At 43.1% G+C, this 13,142-nt stretch overlaps 1 protein-coding gene across 1 annotated transcript in view; it reads right to left on the bottom strand.

Moving 5' to 3' along the window:
* LOC106591157 (protein kinase C epsilon type) overlaps positions 1 to 13,142 on the bottom strand; it is a 264,664-nt gene that overhangs the window by 178,439 nt on the left and 73,083 nt on the right. The gene's annotated exons all lie outside the window — the stretch shown is intronic.

Below are 13,142 nucleotides of genomic sequence, written 5' to 3'. Positions count from 1 at the left end.
CCGGGAACTTGCAGGTTCCTTGGTGGAAGAGTGGGGTAACAGCTCACAGCAAGAACTGGCAAATCTGGTGCAGTCCATGCGGAGGAGATGCACTGCAGTACTTAATGCAGCTGGTGGCCACACCAGATACTGACTGTTACTTTTGATTTTGACCCCCCCTTTGTTCAGGGACACATTATTCAATGTCTGTTAGTCACATGTCTGTGGAACTTGTTCAGTTTATGTCTCAGTTGTTGAATCTTGTTATGTTCATACAAATATTTCCACGTTAAAACCTGTTTGGGCTAGGGGGCAGTATTGAGAATTTTGGAAAAAATATGTGCCCATTTTTAACTGCCTCCTACACCAACTCAGAAGCTAGAATATGCATATTATTGTTCAGGTTTGGATAGAAAACACCCTAAAGTTTCTAAAACTGTTTGAATGGTGTCTGTGAGTATAACAGAACTCCTATGGCAGGCAAAAACCTGACAAGGTTTCATGCAGGAAGTGGCCTGTCTGACAAGGAGTCGTGCGTCTTGCATCTGTTTATTGAAGAGTAAGGATCTTAGCTGTAACGTGACAATTCCCAGGGCTCCAATAGGCTCTCAGAACCCGGGAAAAACCTGAATGATGACGAGGCAGCCTCTGGCTGAAACAGATTATCGCCTTATCCAAGTGGCCGATCAGAGGACCATTGAATGAGGCGCGTGCACGATTCGCCCCCATGGAGAAATTTCATTCGGCTGTTTAGCTTATTGCAGATTCCCGGTCGGAATATTATCGCTTTTTTACGAGATAAATGGCATAAAAATTGGTTTTAAACAGCGGTTGACATGCTTCGAAGTACGGTAATGGAATATTTAGACATTTTTTGTCACGCCATGCGCCATGCGCACGACCGTTATTTACCATTCGTATAGTGTCTAGAACGCACGAACAAAACAGAGGATATTTGGATATAACGATGGATTATTTGGGACCAAACCTACATTTGTTATTGAAGTAGAAGTCCTGGGAGTGCATTCTGACGAAGAACAGGATTTTGGTGAAGGCTAATCTTGCCGGGTGTCTAAATAGCTAGCCGTGATGGCTGGGCTATGTACTTAGAATATTGCAAAATGTGCTTCATCCGAAAAGCTATTTTAAAATCGGACACATCGAGTGCATAGAGGAGTAATGTATCTATAATTCTTAAAATAATTGTTATGCTTTTTGTGAACGTTTATCGTGAGTAATTTAGCAAACTGTTAGTAAATTCCCCGGAAGTTTGCGGGGGGTATGCTTTTTCTGAACGTCACATGCTAATGTAAAAAGCTGTTTTTTGATATAAATATGAACTTGATTGAACAGACATGCATGTATTGTATAACATAATGTCCTAGGTGTGTCATCTGATGAAGATCATAAAAGGTTAGTGCTGCATTTAGCTGTGGTTTGGGTTTTTGTGACATTATATGCTAGCTTGAAAAATGGGTGTCTGATTATTTCTGGCTGGGCACTCTCCTGACATAATCTAATGTTTTGCCTTCGTTGTAAAGCCTTTTTGAAATCGGACAGTGTGGTTCGATTAAGGAGAGTCTTGTCTTTAAATAGCTGTAAAATAGTCATATGTTTGAGAAATTGAAGTAATAGTATTTCAAACGATTCAAAAATCGCGCCACTGAATTCAGGTGGCTGTTACGTAGGTGGGACGAATTCGTCCCGCCTTGCCCATAGAGGTTAAATTTGCTGAAAATAAACGCAGTTGACAGTGAGAGGACGTTTCTTTTTTTGCTGAGTTTATACATTTATTTTTTCACTTTAGTTTATTTAGTAAATATTTTCTTAACTCTATTTCTTGAACTGCATTGTTGGTTAAGGGCTTGTAAGCAAGCATTTCACGGTAAGGTCTACCCCATAAGAGAACCCTTTGAAGAAGCCTTTTTGGTTCCAGGTAGAACCTTTTCGAGATAGGGTTCTACATGGAACCCAAAAGAGTTCTACCTGGAACCAAAAAGGGTTCTACCTGGAACCAAAAAGGGTTATCCTATGGGGACAGCCAAAGAACCCTTTTGAAACGCTTTTTCCTAAGAGTGTACTACAGATGGATAGCCAAGAAAAGGATGTTGGGCACTTTGTAGATCAGTTCTCTTGAAGTGCGTACAATGCAGGCTGTGAGAGTGACAAGTAGTATATTCTTGCTACCTGGTGCCGCCCATCTCAGTGCTGCTGAGAAGGCCTCTGACTGCTGCTGAGAAGGCCGCTGATTGCTGCTGAGAAGGCCTCTGAGTGCTGATGATAAGGTCTCTGAGTGATGCTGAGAAGGTCTCTGAGTGCTGCTGAGAAGGCCTCTGAGTGCTGCTGAGAAGGCCTCTGAGTGCTGCTGAGAAGGCCTGAGTGCTGCTGAGAAGGTGTCTGACTGCTGCTGAGAAGGTCTCTGACAGCTGCTGAGAAGTCCTCTGACTGCTGCTGAGAAGGCCTCTGACTGCTGCTGAGAAGGCCTCTGACTGCGCCTGAGAAGGTCTCTGAGTGCTGCTGAGAAGGCCTGAGTGCTGCTGAGAAGGTCTCTGACAGCTGCTGAGAAGTCCTCTGACTGCTGCTGAGAAGGTCTCTAAGAGCTGCTGAGAAGTTAAAAGTTTGTATTGTCATGTGCACAAGTACAGTGTAATGCCTTTCTTGCAAGCTCTTTCCCAAAAATGCAGTAATCAATATCAGTAGTCAAAATATTATACTCAAGCGATAATTCCAGAGAAGCCGGTGTTTGCATGCATATTGGCATGGATGTTGTTAGGCCCGAGAAGAAGTCAAGGGCATTATCACTTTTATACAACGGGTTACCGACATATTCAACAAATGATTGACATATTTTCATTAAAACATTATTTTGATGAATTTATTCATACTATTTCATCCTTCCACAAGATATAGTCCCGAAACAAATCTAGGGTTGCTACCCAAGCCGGCTGGTCGTTCGTTCTATCGGTTTGGTTGCCAGAGACGCGACCCAGTTGTTCAGTCTTTTTGTTCTGTATCTACGGACGTGACCCAGTCGATCGTTCTAAATGTTCCATTGCCACACTGGCTGGCAACATTCTTATCGCTTGCTTACTAGCTAGCCAACTACGGCTAACTTACAGTCATGTCAAACAGTGTAGCCAGAATAACAACAGTAGCTGCATTTGCATTAAGCTGTTTTCTAGTGACATTTATTTGGACACATCCATAACAATGAGCTAATGAGGTGCGATTTCGCCTGGCATATAAAATGTGCTCTCTCGTCGGGACACTGTTGTTCAGAGGAGCTAACCAACAACACAGCTAACACAATCAATTCAAACTGAAGCTGGAAAAACTGCAAACTAGCTGCACTTAGTTTGTTTAACCTTTTTTAAATTGACATTTCTTTGTATGTATCCATAAAATGATGCCAGCTGATTCATGATTTAGACTGGTTGAGAAATGCTGCCTGCCTGTCTGTCTTGTCCCGACTCCCGACATGTTCATTACTGTGGGACAGCTGGAGATCGAATTTGAATATTGAAATAATGTTGCAAATGTCCGAGACAGACAGCAAGGTTTATACAAATCTCCGCTGTTGAAAAATAAATGTTAGTCTAAAGGAAAATATAATTTCTAAAGGCTTTTTATAGTGGAGATCAAGTTTATAAATTGCCTGGCTGGGCTGATGAGACAGTGGATTGTGCAGTCAGATGGAACAGAGTAAATAGGCATTTTAACTTCATAGATTTAGCCAGTGGTAACTTGTGGAATAGACACCGGCTGGAATGTGGTTTTAACCAATCAGCATTCAGGATGAGAACCACCCAATGTATAATATAAAATAAAGCAGGGTTTCCCAAACTCGGTCCTGGGGCTCTCTGCGTGAACATTTAGTTTTTTGTCCTAGCACTACACATCTGATTGAAATACCCAAATCAACATCAAGCTTTGACCATTTGAATCAGCTGTGTAGTGCTAGTGCAAAAACCAAAACGTGCACCCAGGCATGGCCACAGGACAGAGTTTGGGAAACCCTGAAATAACATACAGTATTTTCAGAGTTTCCCAAATAGAAGAAGAACAGTAAGTCAGCCGTGTGGAAGCAGGGAGAACCGTCTATGGTGATGTTGTTGTCCGGACGGAGTAGAAATAGAGCCATGGTGGAGTGGCTACATGTTTCTTATCCCGCCATGCGACCCGCAATGGCCCCCACCCCCACCCCTCCTTTCCAGTGAGGGCACAGGCCTCCATTCATCAGCAGCCTACTGGGTGCGCTCAGTCTCACAGGTGCAGCGGCCATAAAATATAGACTCTAGCTAAGGAAGGAAAGGCTGGAAGTGTGTGGGTGTCTGTTGGCTGGAACGGTATACAACCACATCTGTGTGGGTGTCTGTGTGGGCTAGAACTGTATACAACCACATCTGTGTGGGTGTCTGTGGGCTGGAACTGTATACAACCACATCTGTGTGGGTGTCTGTGGGCTAGAACTGTATACAACCACATCTGTGTGGGTGTCTGTGGGCTGGAACTGTATACAACCACATCTGTGTGGGTGTCTGTGGGCTAGAACTGTATACAACCACATCTGTGTGGGTGTCTGTGGGCTAGAACTGTATACAACCACATCTGTGTGGGTGTCTGTGGGCTGGAACTGTATACAACCACATCTGTGTGGGTGTCTGTGGGCTAGAACTGTATACAACCACATCTGTGTGGGTGTCTGTGGGCTGGAACTGTATACAACCACATCTGTGTGGGTGTCTGTGGGCTGGAACTGTATACAACCACATCTGTGTGGGTGTCTGTGGGCTAGAACTGTATACAACCACATCTGTGTGGGTGTCTGTGGGCTAGAACTGTATACAACCACATCTGTGTGGGTGTCTGTGGGCTGGAACTGTATACAACCACATCTGTGTGGGTGTCTGTGGGCTGGAACTGTATACAACCACATCTGTGTGGGTGTCTGTGGGCTAGAACTGTATACAACCACATCTGTGTGGGTGTCTGTGGGCTGGAACTGTATACAACCACATCTGTGTGGGTGTCTGTGGGCTGGAACTGTATACAACCACATCTGTGTGGGTGTCTGTGGGCTAGAACTGTATACAACCACATCTGTGTGGGTGTCTGTAGGCTGGAACTGTATACAACCACATCTGTGTGGGTGTCTGTGGGCTGGAACTCTATACAACCACATCTGTGTGGGTGTCTGTGGGCTAGAACTGTATACAACCACATCTGTGTGGGTGTCTGTAGGCTGGAACTGTATACAACCACATCTGTGTGGGTGTCTGTGGGCTGGAACTGTATACAACCACATCTGTGTGGGTGTCTGTGGGCTGGAACTGTATACAACCACATCTGTGTGGGTGTCTGTGGGCTGGAACTGTATACAACCACATCTGTGTGGGTGTCTGTGGGCTGGAACTGTATACAACCACATCTGTGTGGGTGTCTGTGGGCTGGAACTGTATACAACCACATCTGTGTGGGTGTCTGTGTGGGCTGGAACTCTATACAACAACATCTGTGTGGGTGTCTGTGGGCTGGAACTCTATACAACCACATCTGTGTGGGTGTCTGTGGGCTGGAACTGTATACAACCACATCTGTGTGGGTGTATGTGGGTTGGAACTGTATACAACCACATCTGTGTGGGTGTCTGTGGGCTGGAACTGTATACAACCACATCTGTGTGGGTGTCTGTGGGCTGGAACTGTATACAACTACATCTGTGTGGGTGTCTGTAACCTGGAACTGTATACAACTACATCTGTGTGGGTGTCTGTAACCTGGAACTGTATACAACTACATCTGTGTGGGTATCTGTGGGCTGGAACTGTATACAACCACAACAACAGTGCTTAAGCAACTAGAGAGTGTCTTAGACAAGAACACTACATGATCTATTTTCACACGGAATATCTTGTGATTTAGTTGCAGTATATTACATCTGCAGAAACACAGAATACATATATAAAACCTACACTATATGGAGAAGAGGGATAGATATAGCATAATCTGTTCCCTATACAGATAGACTGTAGCTAGGTACATTAGAGTGAGTCAGAACATACTGCTTCTCATCCTCAAACTGTGACCAATCCACTCAGAATGCTTTAAATATATTCAATTACTCATCCTGTATTAAAACCCCTTTAGGTGCTGCAACACTGCCAGAGTCACATGCTCCTCGTCATGTGGTGAAATTACATGTAGCAAGGGTGGGGGACATTCCATTTTCTTACTCAACTTTTTAAATACAGTTTCAAAAAATACCTTTTTCTGTTATATTCTTACACTCTTAGAAAAAAAGGGATCCGAAAGGGATTCAGGTAGAACAATTTTTGGTTCCAGGTAAAACTCTTTTGGGTTTCATGTAGAACCCTCTGTGGAAAGGGTTCTATCTGGAACCAAAAAGGGTTCTTTTGAAGGATTCTCCTATGGGGACAGCCAAATAAACATTTTAGGTTCTAGATAGCACCTTTTTTTCTGAGTTTACTTGCACGTTTAATCAGAATACTTCAAAAACATGTCTTGGAATTGAAGTAGTAGGGGATATCCTGTAGGCCTACATAATCCAACCATGGAAACATTAAAAGAGACAGACAGATATACCGAGAGAGATGAGACACTTCTGTATTCAGTATGCAACGATATGCACCGACACTGATATGTCAGTGACTGCTTTGAGTGCTACACTCTAAACACAAGACACACTCATCCTCATACAGTGTCCCTTACCAAACACACACACATACACACACGCACGCACGCCACACACACACTAAGTACACCCGGTCATTTCCATGTAAAAGAACCCATGAGCACCAACATGTGAAGTTCACAGCAGCATGTCAAGCTAAGACTATATACTTTAGAAATTAAGGCATACATACATTTTTCAACAATTTTCCATCCTAAAAATGTTGAAAAAGCAAAGGCTATGATGTCTGGACAAACAGATGGAAAATCTACCAGAAACATCTACATCTACCAGAAAAAGTCTTAAAAGGTATTAGAAATGCATCAAAACACAATAATGTTGAAGTAAAAACCCCTGCCAACTAATATCAACACCTCTATTTAGTTTTGGAGAAACTTTTCTGCCTTCTATAAGTTTGAAACCTTGCCTTGTAATTCATCTACCAAAAACCCACATACTGTATCTTTAAGATATTTTCTATTTTCTCTCCCTCATGAGGAGGGAGGATAATGAAAGTTCACACAAGTAACAAGTCAAGGTAGACCTATAAATGAGTTAAAGTGTTTTCACTTATATCAATTTTGTTAATGAGTTATTAAGTGATTACAACATGTAATTCTGTTAGCAAATCAGTAACGGACTTGCTGCAACTGAATTGGCTACAATGGGAAATCATAGTAGTCACAAACCACAGTTGGGCCACTTGCTAATGTCCTCCCTTCCACTGGCATACTGTTATGTTCAGCTCATAGGTTCACCTGCTAATGTCCTCCCTTCCAATGGCATACTGTTATGTTCAGCTCATTACAGTTTCTTTTCTCTCTCTTACTGTCATCTGGTGGTCAAAGTGAGAGAGTGAAAACAATCTGGACAACCCCTCCCTCTTGTCTCTCTCTCTCCACTAATGACAACTCTCTCTCTCTCTCTCTCTCCCTTTCTCCCTTCTCTCTCCAGTTAATGTCACCTCTCTCTCTCTCCCTCTCTCCCTCTATCTTTCTCTCCAGTTAATGTGCTCTCTCGCTCTCTCCCTTTCTGCCTTCTCTCTCCAGTTAATGTCACCTCTCTCTCTCTCCCTCTCCCTCTCTCTCTCTCCTCTCCCCAGTTAATGTCACCCCTCTCTCTCTCTCCCTCTCTCTTCTCTCTCCAGTTAATGCCACCTCTCTCTCTCGCACTCTCACTCTTTCTCTCTCTCTTCAGTTAATGTTAGCTCTCTCTCTCTCTCTCCCTCTCTCCAGTTAACGTCAGCTCTCTTCTCTCTCCCTCTCTCTCTCCAGTAAATGTCATCTCTCTTCTCTCTCTCCCTCCCTCTCTCGCTCTCTCTCTCTACAGTTAATGTCACCTCACTTTGCTCTCTCTCCCTCTCTCTCTCTCTCTCTCTCCAGTTAATGTCATCTCTCTTCTCTCTCTCTCCCCCCAGTTAATGTCACCTCTCTTCTCTCTCTCTCCAGTTAATGTCATCTCTCTCTCTCTCCACAGTTAATGTCACCTCTCTCAAATTCAAATTCAAGCTGCTTTATTGGCATGAAAAATGTCAATATTACCAAAGCAACAATGTATACTATATACATTGTAATAAAATTATAGATAATAACAAATAACAATATCAAAGGGTAGTAAATAATAATACAAAATTAAATACAAAAATCTTTCTCTCTTTCTCTCTCTCTTCAGTTAATGTTAGCTCTCTCTCTCCCTCTCTCCAGTTAATGTCCCCTCTCTTCTCTCTCCCTCTCTCTCTCCATTAAATGTCACCTCTCTTCTCCCTCTCTCTCCAGTAAATGTCACCTCTCTTCTCTCTCTCTCCAGTAAATGTCACCTCTCTTCTCTCTCTCCCTCCCTCTCTCGCTCTCTCTCTCTACAGTTAATGTCACCTAACTTCGCTCTCTCTCCCTCTCTCTCTCCAGTTAATGTCAACTCTCTTCTCTCTCTCTCTCCCTCTCTCTCTCTCTCCAGTTAATGTAATCTCTCTTCTCTCTCTCTCCAGTTAATCTTACCCCTCTCTCTCCAGTTAATGTCATCTCTCTCTCTCTCCACAGTTAATGTCACCTCTCTCAAATTCAAATTCAAGCTGCTTTATTAGCATGAAAAACGTCAATATTACCAAAGCAACAATGTATACAATATACATTGTAATAAAATTATAGATAATAACAAATAACAATATAAAATGGTAGTAAATAATAAAACAAAATTAAATACAAAAATAACACCAATATAGTAGAAATGTAATAAATATAAATAGCTAAATATGGAAAATGAAACTATAACTAACTTATAACTAAATAACTGTCATCTTCACCATTACATCAGTACTACAACTGTCACATCTGCTCCTGCTACGCCCTCTGGTGTTCATCCGGTGTCTTATTGACCTGTAGTTACTCCCCTTGTACACTATCTCTCTCTCCCTCTCCCTCTTTGTGATTGTGTGATTGGAGACAGGTGTGCTGGAGTCAGAGCAGATCCCTACCAGCTGCAACTCGTTCCATAATCAAGACCTCTACAAATACTCAGTTCTGCCACTTCCACTCTGCCAGATCGTAATCTCTGCTCAGTCAGTTTATGATTCTAGCCATTTATGATTATTCAAGATCCTGTTACTCTGCAGTGCCTGTTTCCCTGCCTGACATCCTCTCATTGCAGTTACCGCTCTGTCGCTGGCTCCTGTCTCCTGTTCCACATCTCACCACCCAACTACCTTGCTCTGGATTTTACTCACCACCGCTACCTTGGATTCCCCTCAGGACCTGTTTACCCTGTTCTACTCAGCTAACTCCAACCTCAGTCTCCACATCTGGTTTTTCTGCAACTCATCCGAGCTTCCCCGGATCTGCACTCCATATCTCCTTGTGTAACAATAAATGATTTGCTTTATTCATCCCTGTTTCTGAGTCTGCTCTTGGGTTCCCACGTGTCGCTCCGCATACCAACTACCATCATCATTAAACTGCTATAATTACCATCACTCTACTACCCATACCACTACTATTTGGAATGATAAACTACAATATAATTAACAATAATACTAATAAGTTACTATTCACTATGCAGATGTTATTATTCAGTGTCCCTCAGGCTATGGCATGCAAATACATATTTGGCTGTAAGAGGAGCCATTGCTCCTTCGCCCATGAGTATTTTTAGTTTTCCTTAAGGTTTAATAAGTAAAAGTTTGAATAAATGAAGTCATTTCTGTGAATAATGAATCTCTTGATGAGGAATATTTATCACTGTAAAGGAGAAAGTGCATCTCTGTTTCTACTTCCCCTGTTGTGCAGTGACCACATACACACTCCTCTTTGGATATCCATGTCTTTATATGTCTGCCGGTTTCTATTGCCAATTGGTGGTCACTCAGCCTGTACTTTTTACATTTTAGTAATTTAGCAGACACTCTTATCCAGAGCGACTTACAGTAGTGAATACATACATTTTATTTCATGCATTTAAAAAAAAAAAATTGTACTGGCCCCCCGTGGGAATCAAACCCACAACCCTGGCGTTGCACACACCATGCTGGCGTTGCAAACACCATGCTCTACCAACTGAGCCACAGGGAAGACCCCTACTTGGTAAGGATATGTCTCTGCTTCGTATCTCTGACGGAGTAGAGATAATCAGCCAATTCATATTCTCTGTTTAGGGTCAGATAGCAATTTAGTCAGCATTGGGATTTTGTTTAATTTTTCCAATGTTGTAAATATGACTCCTTTGATTTGTTCATGATTTTGTTTATTGGAATTCTTTCTTTTGAAGCAGTTTTTTTCTCCCTATCTCTCTCCCCCTCTCTCTCTCCAGTCAATGTCACCTCTTTCTCTTGCTCTCTCTCGCTCTCTCTCTACAGTTAATGTCACCTCACTTCTCTCTTTCTCCATCTCTCTCTCCAGTTAATGTCACCTCTCTCTCTTCTCTCTCTCTCTCTCTCACCAGTTAATGTCACCTCTCAATTAAATTCAAGGGGCTTTATTGGCATGGGAAACATATGTTAACATTGCCAAAGCAAGTGAGGTAGATAATATACAAAATTGAAATAAACAATAAAAATGCTCTCTCTCTCTTTCTTTCTCTCTCTTTCTTTCTTTCTTTCTTTCTTTCTTTCTTTCTTTCTTTCTTTCTTTCTTTCTTTCTTTCTTTCTTTCTTTCTTTCTTTCTTTCGTTCTTTCTTTCTTTCTCGCAGTGTATGGTGGGAGTTTTTTGGAGTTTGAGTGTTTGGTGTAGAGGGCTCTGTCCTAACTAACTTCCATGATTCTGTTCTTGGTCTTTACTTTCAATTTAATGTTCTATGGTGGAGGGTTAATGCACTATTTGTTTTTAGCGGTATCCACAGGTTTTTTCAAAGTTAGGGTGGAAGAGGACAGAGTTAGTTTCCTGGGGTTTGGAAGGTGTGGTGTGCGCAGTGGCTTCTCAGCCTAGCGCGGAGGAGACGCTGTCGATACAGCATGGATTCAGGTGTGTTCCTGAGAATGGAGGTAAGGTGGAGGAGGTTCTGCTTGCAGTCTGTGAACAGGTAGGAGCTGAATTTATACATTCCGCTTCTAGAATGAACAAAGTTGTGGTTGTGTTCATGAAAAGAGCAAATTTGATTGGTAGGCTAATTGCTAGTGGAATATTTCTAAGGGGTGTGTTGGTGCCAATTTCACCTCTTTCTACCCCTTCGACAAGGGTAGTAGTTGAAAATTTCCCCTCATTTATTACAGATGATCAAATCAGGAAAGAGCTGAGTCGTTTTGGTAAGTTTGCTAGCGGGTTTTGTGTACTGTCGGCAGGTTTTCAGGCACATGCCGTTAAGCACATTGTTTCGTTCCGGAGGCAAGTGTTTGTTTCTGAATAACAATGAGCAACAGCTAAATGTGCATTTTAAAGTGAGGCATAGGGAGGGGCTCTACGCAGGGTTTGCCAGCACAGATAGTCTACGGTGTTTTGAGTGTGGGGATTTGGGGCATAAGAGTTTTGCTTCCCACATAAAGGCCGTAGACAAGGTGAGGGCACAAGCGCCAGTGGGAGAAATCGAGGTCAACGTGCAGGTGGCAATGAGATGCAGACAGCAGAAGCTGGGCCTAGTCATGCCAGGGATGGTGGTGTAGATGAGGCTGGGCCTAGTCAGGCTAGAGATGGTGGGGTAGCTGAGGCGTGGTCAAAGGCACCATGGAACCTTTGCCTGGTGCTGGGGGGGAGGCCCTGACCAGAGAGTAAGGGCAGGTGGTCAGGATGGGAGATGGAGATGAGGAGGAAAGTGAGTCTGAGAAAGAGGATGATGAGGGTTTTTTTTCAGACTCCTCTTCAATGGGTCCGGAGCTGTCAGGTCCCTCAACCTGACAAGGTTCCTGAATGAGACCAAGGAGAAACAAGTTAATCTTGAGGCTTTTCTTTCTGATCCATGAAAGTTTGTAAGATCAGTACAACATGCTATGAAAAATGAGGGACATTGTGTCCTCTCACCCAGGAAACGGTTTAGGTTGAGGAAGTGGATCACAACAGTGCGTAAAGGTCTACCTTCAGACACTGTTTAGATGTATAGTTTCTTTCTGGCACTGGGGCTTTTTGAGCTTTGCTATTGGTCTCTTTCTTTGCTGGCTTTTCTCCCACTTCTTATGGAGACTCTTCGGGTAGGATCGCTCAATATAAATGGCGCCAGAGATGCGGGAAAGAGGAGTGTGTTGGGTGAATATGTAAAACAAAAAAAAGTACAGGTGTTGTTTCTGCAGGAGACACATAGTTATGTTGTGAATGAAGTCGATTTGGGGCTCTGGTGGAAAGGGGCAAGTGTGTTGAGCCATGGGCCAATTTTTAGTACAGAGGTGGCAGTCCTTTTTGTCTGTCTGTAAAAATGTTCTCCTCAAAGGAGGTGTGTAAGGTTAGGCTGCTTGTTGTAAAAGCAGAAATGAACAACATGGGTTTTGTTTTTTACAAATGTGTATGCGCCTAACACAGGGAGAGTGAGGGGGTTCTATTTGGGAGTCTTAAACAGGAACTCTCATAGGTAGTGCCTGAGGAGACGCTGGTGGTTGGCGGGGACTGGAACTGTAAAATGGATTTTACGAAAGACAGAAATGGGGAAGAGCCTCATTCAGTGTCAGTGGGAGTGTTAAGGGACATCATTAATCAGTTCGACCTAGTGGATGTTTGGAGATCTGAACATCCCAACACAAGACAGTATACATGGGTGAAGGTTTTGGGGCTAGGGTGAGTGCAGCCCGACTTGATCGTTTTTACATGTCCAGGAATCGGAGCAATAGGATGTTGGGCACTACCATTCTCCCGGTGGGGTTTTCGGATCACCACATAACCATGGCTCAGCTGTCTATTTCACCAGGGCCCCGGCAGGCATCCTATTGGAAGTTCAATGTAAAGCTCTTACAAGATGCCACTTTTTGCTCAGGTTTCTAGACCTTTTGGGAAAGGTGGGGGCAGCGAAGAGAAGAGTATGAGTCTCTGAGTCAATGGTGGGATATGGGGAAAGTCCAAATTCGGC

This window comes from Salmo salar, chromosome 01 (assembly GCF_965601325.2).
Source record: "Salmo salar chromosome 01, fSalSal1, whole genome shotgun sequence".
Taxonomy (NCBI): domain Eukaryota; kingdom Metazoa; phylum Chordata; class Actinopteri; order Salmoniformes; family Salmonidae; genus Salmo; species Salmo salar.
This window is presented reverse-complemented; position numbering and strand designations above follow the sequence as displayed.